The sequence below is a fragment of the Phocoena sinus genome, chromosome 4 (genome assembly GCF_008692025.1).
Source record: "Phocoena sinus isolate mPhoSin1 chromosome 4, mPhoSin1.pri, whole genome shotgun sequence".
Taxonomy (NCBI): domain Eukaryota; kingdom Metazoa; phylum Chordata; class Mammalia; order Artiodactyla; family Phocoenidae; genus Phocoena; species Phocoena sinus.
Genome location: NC_045766.1, coordinates 107,332,024 through 107,343,317, shown reverse-complemented (window position 1 = coordinate 107,343,317; position 11,294 = coordinate 107,332,024).

Here is an 11,294-nt window from a genome sequence, read left to right as displayed (position 1 = left end):
CTTTTTCATTTTAGAAGTGAAATTCTCACAAGGAAAAGACATTCCATTTTGCTGAGGATTTTGATTTCAGTGTCATAAATCTAATTTAGGCTGACCACTATTTCTCCCCTTCACCTAAACTTCCCCCCCAAGTCCTGTTTTAGAAGGACTAGCCCCTGATACCACAGTGCATTTGGTGGCATAGATAAGTCTGTGAAAATCTGGGGTTTAGCCCCCCTTGACTGTGAGACTACCAGAAATGCCCCAATTTATCATTTACCAACTATAAAGCTAATATTCAGACCTCTAATGCCTTATTCTTTGTCTTTTTATCAAACTTTTCAGAACCTAAGTTGCGATAAAAAGTATTATTTGTTAGTTCCCTTTAAAAATGCAAATAAACTTTTATAACACAAGACATTGTTAAGTTTAGGTTGCTAAAAATCACCTCTAATTTGACAGTTTTTTCTATATGTAAAGCAAGCAGAAAAGGCAACTTTAGCTGTGGGCTGTTTCTTCCAAAACACATGGTAGCTGTGAGCAAAATTCACTCTCATTTAAATCAGTGTACCTCAGAATCTAGAGAATTATGTGATCAGAATTATGCAGACATGGAAAAAATATTAGTCCATATTTAAGTAGATACAAATAATTCTGATTTTAGATACTAACTTATACTGACACTGGTACTGTTTTTATTCATGTTGAACAAAGAAAGGTAGCCACTTTCATGGAGGAAGTATTGGTTAGAAATATCAAATCAGAATTTTTGGTTGAATATGTTATCTGCAAGTTGTTTATGTAATTATGTAAGACATAGAGTTTTCTTTACTGTTATTGAATGATGTTTTGGAAAGTCCGAAGAAGGAGTGTGAAACATTTTTTTAAGTTTTTCTTTTTAAATGATGCAAAGTGGAATATGCGGTAAGGATAAAATCCCTCTAGGGTTTTTGGAATGCAGACCAGTAATGAAAGCATGGAGCTTAGTTTATGAGTTAGAAGGATAATATGTACCATGGAAATAATAGGAGCACAAGTAGGAAAATGAAAAATATAGAAGCCTTGTGTGCCTAAGGAAAGGCATTGACATTTTCAAATGATATTTGATAATGCCATTTCTGTAAATATGTTTTAAGTACAGAAACCTTTTGCATGAGAAACCTGTGGAAAGTTTTTCTTGGGAAGTCTTTAGAGACAACTAAGAAATCTTTAAAAAATAATGCTGATTTTCACTTTATGGTATGGATATCCAAATATTCTAATGTATGCTGAGGCAAAATACCACTTTGTGCTCAAGTAACTTCTACACTTTTCCATCTTTTTCTTATTCTCCAACAGGACTCAAGTTTTTATTTTTTATTTTTGGGGTATGAATCTGACCATGGTGCTAAATTCTTTCCCAGTAGGACTTCTGCATTATGGACTCTGTGTACATGGAACAAAGCATATTTTGTAGTAACAATCTTATATCTCTCTTTTCTTGTGGTTGATAAAGGACAAAAAAAAATTAATGGAGATTCCCAAGGTTTAAAGTTAAATTGGTCTGGCATTTACTTCCTTTGTAACTTGATTAAGTTATTTAAACTTTCTGAGTTCAGACTTATCATTTATGAAATGATAGTCATACTGATATATTTTAAAGGGTTGTTAAGGATTATATCTGGCATCTCACATAAAATATATGTCAAAAAATATTGGATCTCTTTCTCCTGCCCCATAATCCTTTACTGAAAAAAGTGTCTAATTCATTACCAACTTGTAGAGTTCTAGATGACTTCATTCTTATGATGCCATTTGCTAAAACAGTCAACCATATAAACTTGATTATTGTAAGTGGGCCATTTTTAGACAATAATTTTTAAAACTGTCTAAATGTATTGCTGTAAGATACCAATGTGATCTTTCAATTTCCAGGTAGATTTCAAATAATAGAGACATTTTTGGAGATAAGCAATTTACCATTTTTGCCAAAACTATCCAGTGAGTATCAAAACACCTGATGAGACTGTGAGAAAGATGCTGTGGAAATACACTATCTTTAACTTTTGGCTGTGCATCAAGAACCATTTTGCACTATTATTCTCTTTCTATTTAAAAAGCTTGATGACCTTAGACAAGTCATTAATCTCTTTATGTGTAATTTGTAATATATTGTATCTTTTTATTCCATAAAAGTGGTTGGTTAAAATAACCTATGTACATTCATTTAGCTCAAACACAGAACAAAATGAAATAGCCACAGTAAATATTTAAGCATAGATCTGGAATTTCCTAGATCTCAAACCCTGTTTTCCTCATTCTGGGCAGTGGTACCTAATGCCTCCACCTGAGTGCTCAGGATCACCCAAATTCTGAAAAGAATTTTTTTCCTGACTCTGAGCAAGAAGCAAACTGGGAATCCATAGATGAAATTTATTTGGTTCATTGTCGAGTTCTCATGCTTTTGTCTTGAACTTGGGATTTTTTTTCTAAGCATTGTATTCTCAAATTTCTATCTTCATGTTGCTCAGAACTTCTTTTTGGGTCTTCAAGTTTGCATTTCATTTTCTCTGATACTGGTTTTAGAATCCTGGTCATCCTACACTTTTGCCTATATAATACCACAGACATAGTATATATCTGCCTGCCTTCCTGAACTGATTTTGTTTTTCCTGCAAGAAATGCCACACGATGTAGAGAGTTTTCGAGTTAGCTCCATTTTACCCAACTCTTAACTCTAAATTGCTGTTCATATCCTTAAAATTAATCATCTCTTTCTGTAGTACCAAATAGTATAAGTAGTATAGTTCATGAATAGGATTCACATGATGTGTGTGTGGGGGGGGAGGAGGGGATATGCGGTAAAGACTTAGATAATGGACTTAAGAGCACATCCAATGTGATATTGAGTTGGGTCAAGCTGATCTGATCTTAGAAGCCTAAACTAGAATTTAGGATGACCTTGACAAATTAGAGAAGTCATCCATCAAAAACAGTGTGAAATTTAATAGCGACAAGTGCAGAGTGGTACATAGGGGAAATCGACTAAGGATGCATGCAAGAGGCATAGGAGTAACTCTAAACAAGTCTGAAAAAAATTTGTGGAAACTATAGGGGAGAAAAGCTGGAAATTAATCAGCATTAAACTGTTGCTAGTTTTCAAAAGCTGATATGACACTTAGATACACAGTATTATGAGCTATCATAGCAAAGCAGAGAAGTAATCTTTTGGCTCTGTAAAATCTGAGGATAATCCTCTTCTAAATATTGCCAGTAGTGAGAACTTTATTACTGAAACATGTTTATTTGTTCTCATAACTATTGACTGAGACCCTACTGTTTAGAGTGTGAAATGCTACAGGCTATCATTTGATACTTCCTTCTAATTACCATAGGCAAGAAAACAACATCCTTGTAAAGGTAAATGTCTCCTGTGTCACATTCTATAATTTTATTGTATTCTGTATTAGACATATGTTACATTTTGTCTGTCCTGCATCTCTTTATTTTAGGAATTGTCCTCTCCATTTTGGTGGGATTGCTTAATTAGTCACCCATTCACACCTTCATTGTCACTGCACAATCAGGAAGAGTGAGTGACTGAAGGATGGGCATGTACTCAGACATGGACTGTTACCAAGTCATACAGAGCTCTTGTCAGAGTTATGAATAAAGAGCTCTTCTCTTTTCTCTGGAACCCTTCAATAAAATTATGGGATAAACCTAGGAATGTGTTGACCCTCTTGGCTTCACTGTGTGGAAAATCAGCTTAAGCTTTAATTAATATTAAGGAAAAAAGAGTTCAACCTTGGATAAAACGAAACACAATTCTAATGATATCACTTAAGCATTTGGATCAAAGTAGACTGAAATAACCCCCAACCATGGACTTTTAAGTTAAATTAACTAGTAGTTTTTTGATGTTTTGATTTTCGTTTAAGTGAAATTGATTTGGATCTATGTCACTTGCAACCAAAGAGTTCAGACTAATACCTATTCATCCTTGATTATCTTAGTAGAGACATAATGTAAGATAATCCTCTGGTTGTGAGCTTCTCCCCATCTCTTCACCACCAAAAGAATGGATGGCTTTACTATCCATGTTATGGGAAAGAGGCAGATCTATAACAAAATAAACAAAATATATTAGGAAGGACCTTGGCATATCTGAGAGGTTAATCTTATTTACTTTGGATTTGAATGTCTGGGTTGTAGACCTAGAGTTGTGAAAATATCATAGTGGTGACAATGAATGCCAACATGATATTTATCAAATGAAAAGTGTGATGGTTAATTTTATGTGTCAACTTGCCTGGGACATAGGGTACTGAGATATTTGGGTAAATATTATTTCTGGGTATGACTGGAAGGGTGTTTGGGGGTGAGGTTAACATTTTAATCAGCAGATTGAGTAAAGTAGATTCCCCTCTGTGATGGTTAATTTTGTATGTCAACTTGACAAGCCATAGGGTGCCCAGATTAAATACTATGTCTGGGTGTGTCTATGATGGTGTTTCCAGGTGAGATTAGCATTTGAATCAGTGGATTCTGTAAAGTAGACAGCCCTCCTCAATGTGGGCAGGCATTGTTCTATCCCTTGAGGGCCTAAAGAGAACCAAAAGCAGAAGAGGGGAGACTACTTCCTCTTTCTGCCTGCCTGAATGAGCTGAGACAACTGTCTTTTCCTGTCTTTGGACTGAGATTAATACCATCAGCTCCTCAGTTCCCAAGCCTTCAGACTTGAACTGGAATTATATCACTGGTTTTCCTTAGTCTCCAGCTTGCAGAGAGCATATTGTGGGACTTTTCATCCTCCATAATTGCATAATAAGTCAGTCTCTGTCTGTCTCAGGAGAATCCTAATACACTCTCCTACATGTAAGTGGACATAACCAATTCTGTTGAAAGCCTGAATAGAACACAAGTTAGAGTAAGAAAGAATTTTCTCTCTCTGTCTGACTGTTTTTAATCTGGACATTAGCCTTTTCCTGCCTCCTGGGCTTGGGTTGGAATTTACACCATTGGCTCTCCTGCTTTAGGCCTTTGGTCTCAGACTGGAACTCTACCCTCAGATCTTCTGGGTCTCCATCTTGCTGACTGCAGATCTTGGGACTTATTTGCCTTAACTGCATGAGCCAATTCCTTACAATAAATCACTGTCTATATCTATCTATTCTATTCTATTCTATTGATTCTATTTCTCTGGAGAGTCTATACTAATACAAATTTTGGTAGCAAGGACAGCACTATCCGGTAGAACTTTCTGTGATGATGGAAATGTTGTCAACCTGTGTTGTCCAATAGAGTAGTCACTAGTCACATGTGGCTATTGAGTACTTAAAATGTGAGTAGTATGACTAAGATGCATAGTTTAAAATTTTATTTTATTTTACTTAATTTAAACTTAAATAGTCATAAAGTGTTAGTGTCAACAGCTCTAGGAATAAGCCATAGTTTTAAAGCCATGCTATTCTTTGTATTTTACTTTCCAAAATTATTTCCTTCTATTCTACCCTGTCCTTTTAGTATTTGTTTGTTTTGCTACTTCAAGATGCCTTATTATTCTGATTATTTTTATATTATTAAGGAACAAATTAGATGTTCCCTAGAGATGTAGATCAACTTGGTTGTTCAATCATTGGAATTATAAGCTAGCTTAATTTATCCTGGATTCACCAGGAATCAAGTAATATCATAGAGTTCTTCACAATTCTTTATCTCAGCTATTTAGTGTCCAACATAGCTCCTTTTATTTGGTCAATCTGGATCAAAAACTGGGTCCTCAGTTGGTTTCCGTATTGTTAGTCTGACCTGGCTCATTCCATAGAACTATGTAATATTCCTAACATAAATTATATTAAATACTAGTACAAATACTAAGAACCTTCTAAGACAACGGACTACAAAGATGACTAAAAAACAGTTGTGGGGCTTCCCTGGTGGCGCAGTGGTTGAGAGTCCGCCTGCCGATGCAGGGGACGCGGGTTCGTGCCCCGGTCCGGGAGGATCCCACATGCCGTGGAGCGGCTGGGCCCGTGAGCCATGGCCGCTGAGCCTGGGCGTCCGGAGCCTGTGCTCTGCAACGGGAGAGGCCACAACGATGAGAGGCCCACGTACCGCAAAAAAAAAAAAAAAAAAAAAACAAAAAAAACAGTTGTGTACACTTTAATAGGTAGACTGTAATCATTTCTATCTATTTATTCCAAACATTTTGCTGTTGAAAAAAATCAGGGATAGTTAACAATGGTCAACAGTGGTTATGTATAGGGAGTAAACTCACTAAAGTAACTTTCACTGGGTGTCTGTTTTATTTATTTTATTTTATTTATTCCTACATAGTTTGTATTTTCCCAACTTATATGTATTTCTTTTGTAAATAAAATCTAAATCTAATTTTTTATAAGTGCTGAATTTTTAGTTTGAATGGTTGCAGTTAATAATACTTAGAATTATTTATAAAAGAAAATAATGCCTAAAAAGAAGATACAAAGAGGGAAGATAACTGAATCTGTCTTTATACAAGTTAAACCAGAAGGTAGTCAGATTTGCATGGATGCACTAATTCCCTCAGCAAATATATGTTGAATGATTAATATATTTCAGCTCTTTTCCAGTTGCTGAAAATTCAATCAACAAGTCAAAGTCCCTGCATTTTTGCAGCTTACATTCTAGTTGGGGAGAAAACAAATATACAAGTAAACAACTGAATTAAATAGTATATAAGGTCAAGTTTATAAAGGTCATAAAAAAAAGGTAGATGTATAAAAAGTGACTAGATGGATTGGGGGTGGAGAAGCAGAGGAGAGTCAGTAAATGACTCTCTGGGAATGGCACATTTGAGCAGACTCCTTGGTAAAGTAAGGAAATGACTTACACGTTGATCTTGAAAAGGAGTGTTCCAAGTATTAAACACTCCACATACAAAAACAGTACGGCAGGTATGAAATTGACTTGAATGAATATAATGTCATTTTCTTCAGAGAGTTTTTGTTTATTTTGTTTTGTTTTTTAAAAGAGCCCATTTTCAATATCAGTGTCCACGAGTTGGGCGTTATCTCCAGAATATTTCCACTTACCTTTGGTCATTTGCAAAACTACTATTTTACATATTAGCTAATATTAAACTCTAGGATCATACAATCTTATATAAAGTAGGATGAATGTTTGCTTGTTTGCGGGGAAATGGAGGAAAAGGAATTATCCCCATTGACGAGTTTAAGAAAGTGCGATGGCCACATATCTTAGATCGTTTAGATTCAATCATTGTAGAGATAGAATTTATAATACCTAACATCACAAGGTCATTTTTACTCTATATATTGTAACTGCATATATTAAAATGAGATAACGTATAGATGTTTGTCATATTGCCACTTGGTTTATTCATGTAAAAATGAAGAAACAGCTAATATTGAGATTGTAAATTTCTGAATGTCTGTGAATTTCTTTTCAACATTTATATACCATCATCAATATAAGTTAAAATTCTAGCTATAAAGTATTTGAGATGGGGTGGGGTAAAATAATAGGTCATAACTCTGAAGGACATTGAATGTTTTGTAAGCAGTAGCAAAATGCTAAGTTAAAAATGTATATAAAGGCGGTTAATATTGCTATATACTATCATATGTATGATATATACACACACACATATATATAAATAATACTATATACTATGTATTATACTAAATATAATATATACCAAACCCAAGGATTCTTAACATTTCTGCAACACAGGCAGCTGACCTCATATTTAATATACTGGTGAGCATGGTGAATGACAATCATGCTTCCAGTACTCAGTAAAGCCAGTTTTCTTTCACAGTGGTCTACATTTTCACCAGGCCATGAAATTTCTTTTTCTAGGTCAATTTACTGCAAGACTCAATTTACTGAGAGTCAATTTAGCATGGATTTTTAGATTTTTAGTCCTGGGTATCTATAATGACTGTATATTTCAAGTGTTTAGATATTTCACTTAAATTTAATATTTTAAAAGAGAAATATAAATATTTCTATTAATCCTGTAAAATCCTACTAAATTTATCCATAGTTGTAAAAAATTGACACAATAATTTTCCCATTCATATTTCAAAAACTTTTGTCACAATTAAAACTGGTTTTAAAATTGTTATTTTCTTTTTCAGTTTTGAGGTATAATTGACAAATTTGTAATATATTTAAAGTGATGATTTAATATATGTATATATTGTGAAAAGATTTTCCCTATCTAGTTAATTATCACATCCATCACCTTAAAACTGTTGACAAAGTACTTTGCTCCTAGTCGAATAAAAAAGGCATAAACATCACATTCATGATAAGTACCAATTATTTCAAATTGTTGAAAAAAATCATAAAGTACAAACTAACTGTGGTCTCCTCTGTGAAATGTATCTTAAAAGAACTATAATATCTAGGGTACTACTGCAGGAAGAATGAGGCTGTCATCCTATTTTGTGGACAGTACAAGCAAAGAGAACCATCATTCCCAAGGCAGGAAAAAAGTATGTGCTGTCTTTATATAACTTGTAAAATGAGTATTAAGTGAATGACTTACATTTAAAACATTTATTTACCTTCATTTAAAAATTTACTTCAGGGCTTCCCTAGTGGCGCAGTGGTTGAGAGTCCACCTGCCGATGCAGGGGACACGGATTCGTGCCCCCATCTGGGAAGATCCCACATGCCTCGGAGCGGCTGGGCCCGTGGGCCATGGCCGCTGGGCCTGTGCGTCCGGAGTCTGTGCACCACAACGGGAGGGGACGCAGCAGTGAGAGGCCCGCGTACTGCGAAAAAAAAAAAAATTACTTTAAAATATGAAATATTGAACAATATTTTACCATGAAGAGAAGGAGAATACAAGGCTTAATGATAAAAAAAGTAAAGAAAATATTCCAAACAGGTTAAATATTTTAGACTCTTGCATATAGGGATTCATGGATAGATGCCATCTTTTGGCAGTTTATAAAATTAATTCATTGCCTGATGGTTCATAAGAGGTCAGTTACTTTGTACATTTACTGAGACACTGATAATATATGTAGACAATGATAGCCTTAAAACTATGAAATGAAGATATTTAAAGATATTTAATTGCATTCTAAGAAATGTTTCAAGTTTAGAAATGAATTTATTCATACAATGACAACTCTAGAACATATTGACTCGTCTCATTTTAAAACATTGAAAGATCTTACAACCATTGGGCATTTAATATTTTTTAAGTTAATTGATTAATAGCATCTAAGAATAGACTATTTACAAAGTAGAGCATTATCTATTCTTTGTACTTGAAGATAACATTATTTATCCAAATGGCCAGAGCTAATGTTTTGAGTGTTTTTCCCCCCCAGGACTGAAATAAATGCAAACTCACTTCCAGTCCCCTGGGTGTGTGGGCTAAAGAAAGCTCTTAATCACATTAAAGTTTATGACTCTCATCACAATCAAACTTGCAGCCATTCTTAAACTATCTAATTAAATTACTCAATTTGTTCTATGGTTTACAAGAAGAGTTACTTTTGTGTTATGATGGCAGGGAGACCCCTGGGGTTCCTGAAAATAACAATTTAACAAAAATCCTCAGGGCTTTTTAGTCTCCTCCATTTCATAGAACACCCACGAAATTCTCCCTGAGGTTGAGAGTACAGTAAACACTGTTAAAAACTAGAACTTCTCAATCTTGGTGTACATATAAATCACCCTGGAATCTTTAATCTTACTCTGTAGGTATGGGGTAGGGCCTGAGATTCTGCAGTTCTAACAAGTTCCCAGGTGATAGTGGTGATGCTGGTCTGAGATCACATACAGCATTGCAAACCTATAGACTATTTCAGTATAGAAATCCTAACTGCTCTGGTAGTTATCAACAAGAACAAAAACACAATTTGCTTCTGAGTATTGATCACAAATGTTGAGATACTCATGTTCAAATGTTCAGTTGGGACATTTTCTTGAACATAACAATCTTAGAGTAATAATTTTTTTTTTTTTTTTAGCTCAGTGAGACTTTAGAAGTCATCAAATACAGCTTCCTCATACTATAGTTGAGGAAATTGAGGGTCAGGGAAGTTAAGTATATGCCCAAGGTCATACAGCTGGCACTAGAACCCAGGAACCCTAACTACTGTGTCGATAAAGAAACCCTAACTTCTTTGGCATTTCCATTTTTATTTATACTCCCTGACACAAAACCTAAGCATGAGTCAATAATGATTAGAATTTCACCTTCTGATGCTCACAATAGTTTAAATGATAGCAGTATCCTTGGACTTAGATTCCTAACAGCTAAAACTCACAGTAGGCAACTATCTGCTACAATAACAAGAGTATTCACATATCCTCTTTCTTGCAGTTTTGTTATGGACATGTGGCTTCTTAATTTTGAGAACCTGGAGAGAAAGGTGGAGAGAGAAATGAATGGGTCATTAGTTAAAAGGCAGGGGTTGAAGTTGTAAAAGGTTGTGGCAAAGTAAGCAACAAATGAGAAAGAGCTAAGGGCCTCAGTATTGATCCTGCCTCTCATCTTTCCCTCTGTCTCCTTGCTTGCAGGTTTCTATTGTGTAGTCGCTCAAACAAAATGGACTTTATTTATGGTGTGACTGATTTAACACTACCGAACTAGTCCATCGTCTGCTAATTTGGTCCAATTAAAAACTGGTCATAGGGAAAAGCCTGGAAATTAAGCTCGTTTGGAAACACAACTTCTGATTATTTTATGTCCTGTTCACTTATATCTCCTCTTCTAAAGGGCACATTCAGGGTGCTGATTTATAGAGATGGTTCTTTCCAGATTCCTGAATTTCTTTCCATGATCACCTTTGGTTAAGCCCTTGAAGAAAGCACAGTTATGCTTTTTCTCCCTTCCTTATGGTTGCTGTTAAGACATTTATGGAGAATTGCCCAAGATTTCTTGCTATACCGAATTAGAAGAATCCCACTAAACAGCTTAAAGCCGCCATTTATAAAGCATTTACACATTGCTTGGCCCTGTACTAACAGGTTTGCATTCTCACTTAATCCTTACAACTCCAAGAGTTAAGTACTATTATTATCCCTATTTTGCAGTTGAGGAGGCTTCAGATTTAAACGTTCAAGTAAAATCATCAAACACTGTGAAGCAAAAAGTGACAGCTATGGGATTTGACCTGGATCTACCTGATCTCAGTACTGACCGATGTGATACTGTCACCTGCTAAGCTCTACTGAAATTTACGTCTAGATTAAGTCAAATTCTCAAGAACAGCAACAACAAATTAATTTCTTCCACCCCTAACTCTTCCTCCGTCACACAAGTTCTTGTAGGCAGGTAGGTGTTCCCTATACTTAGCCTC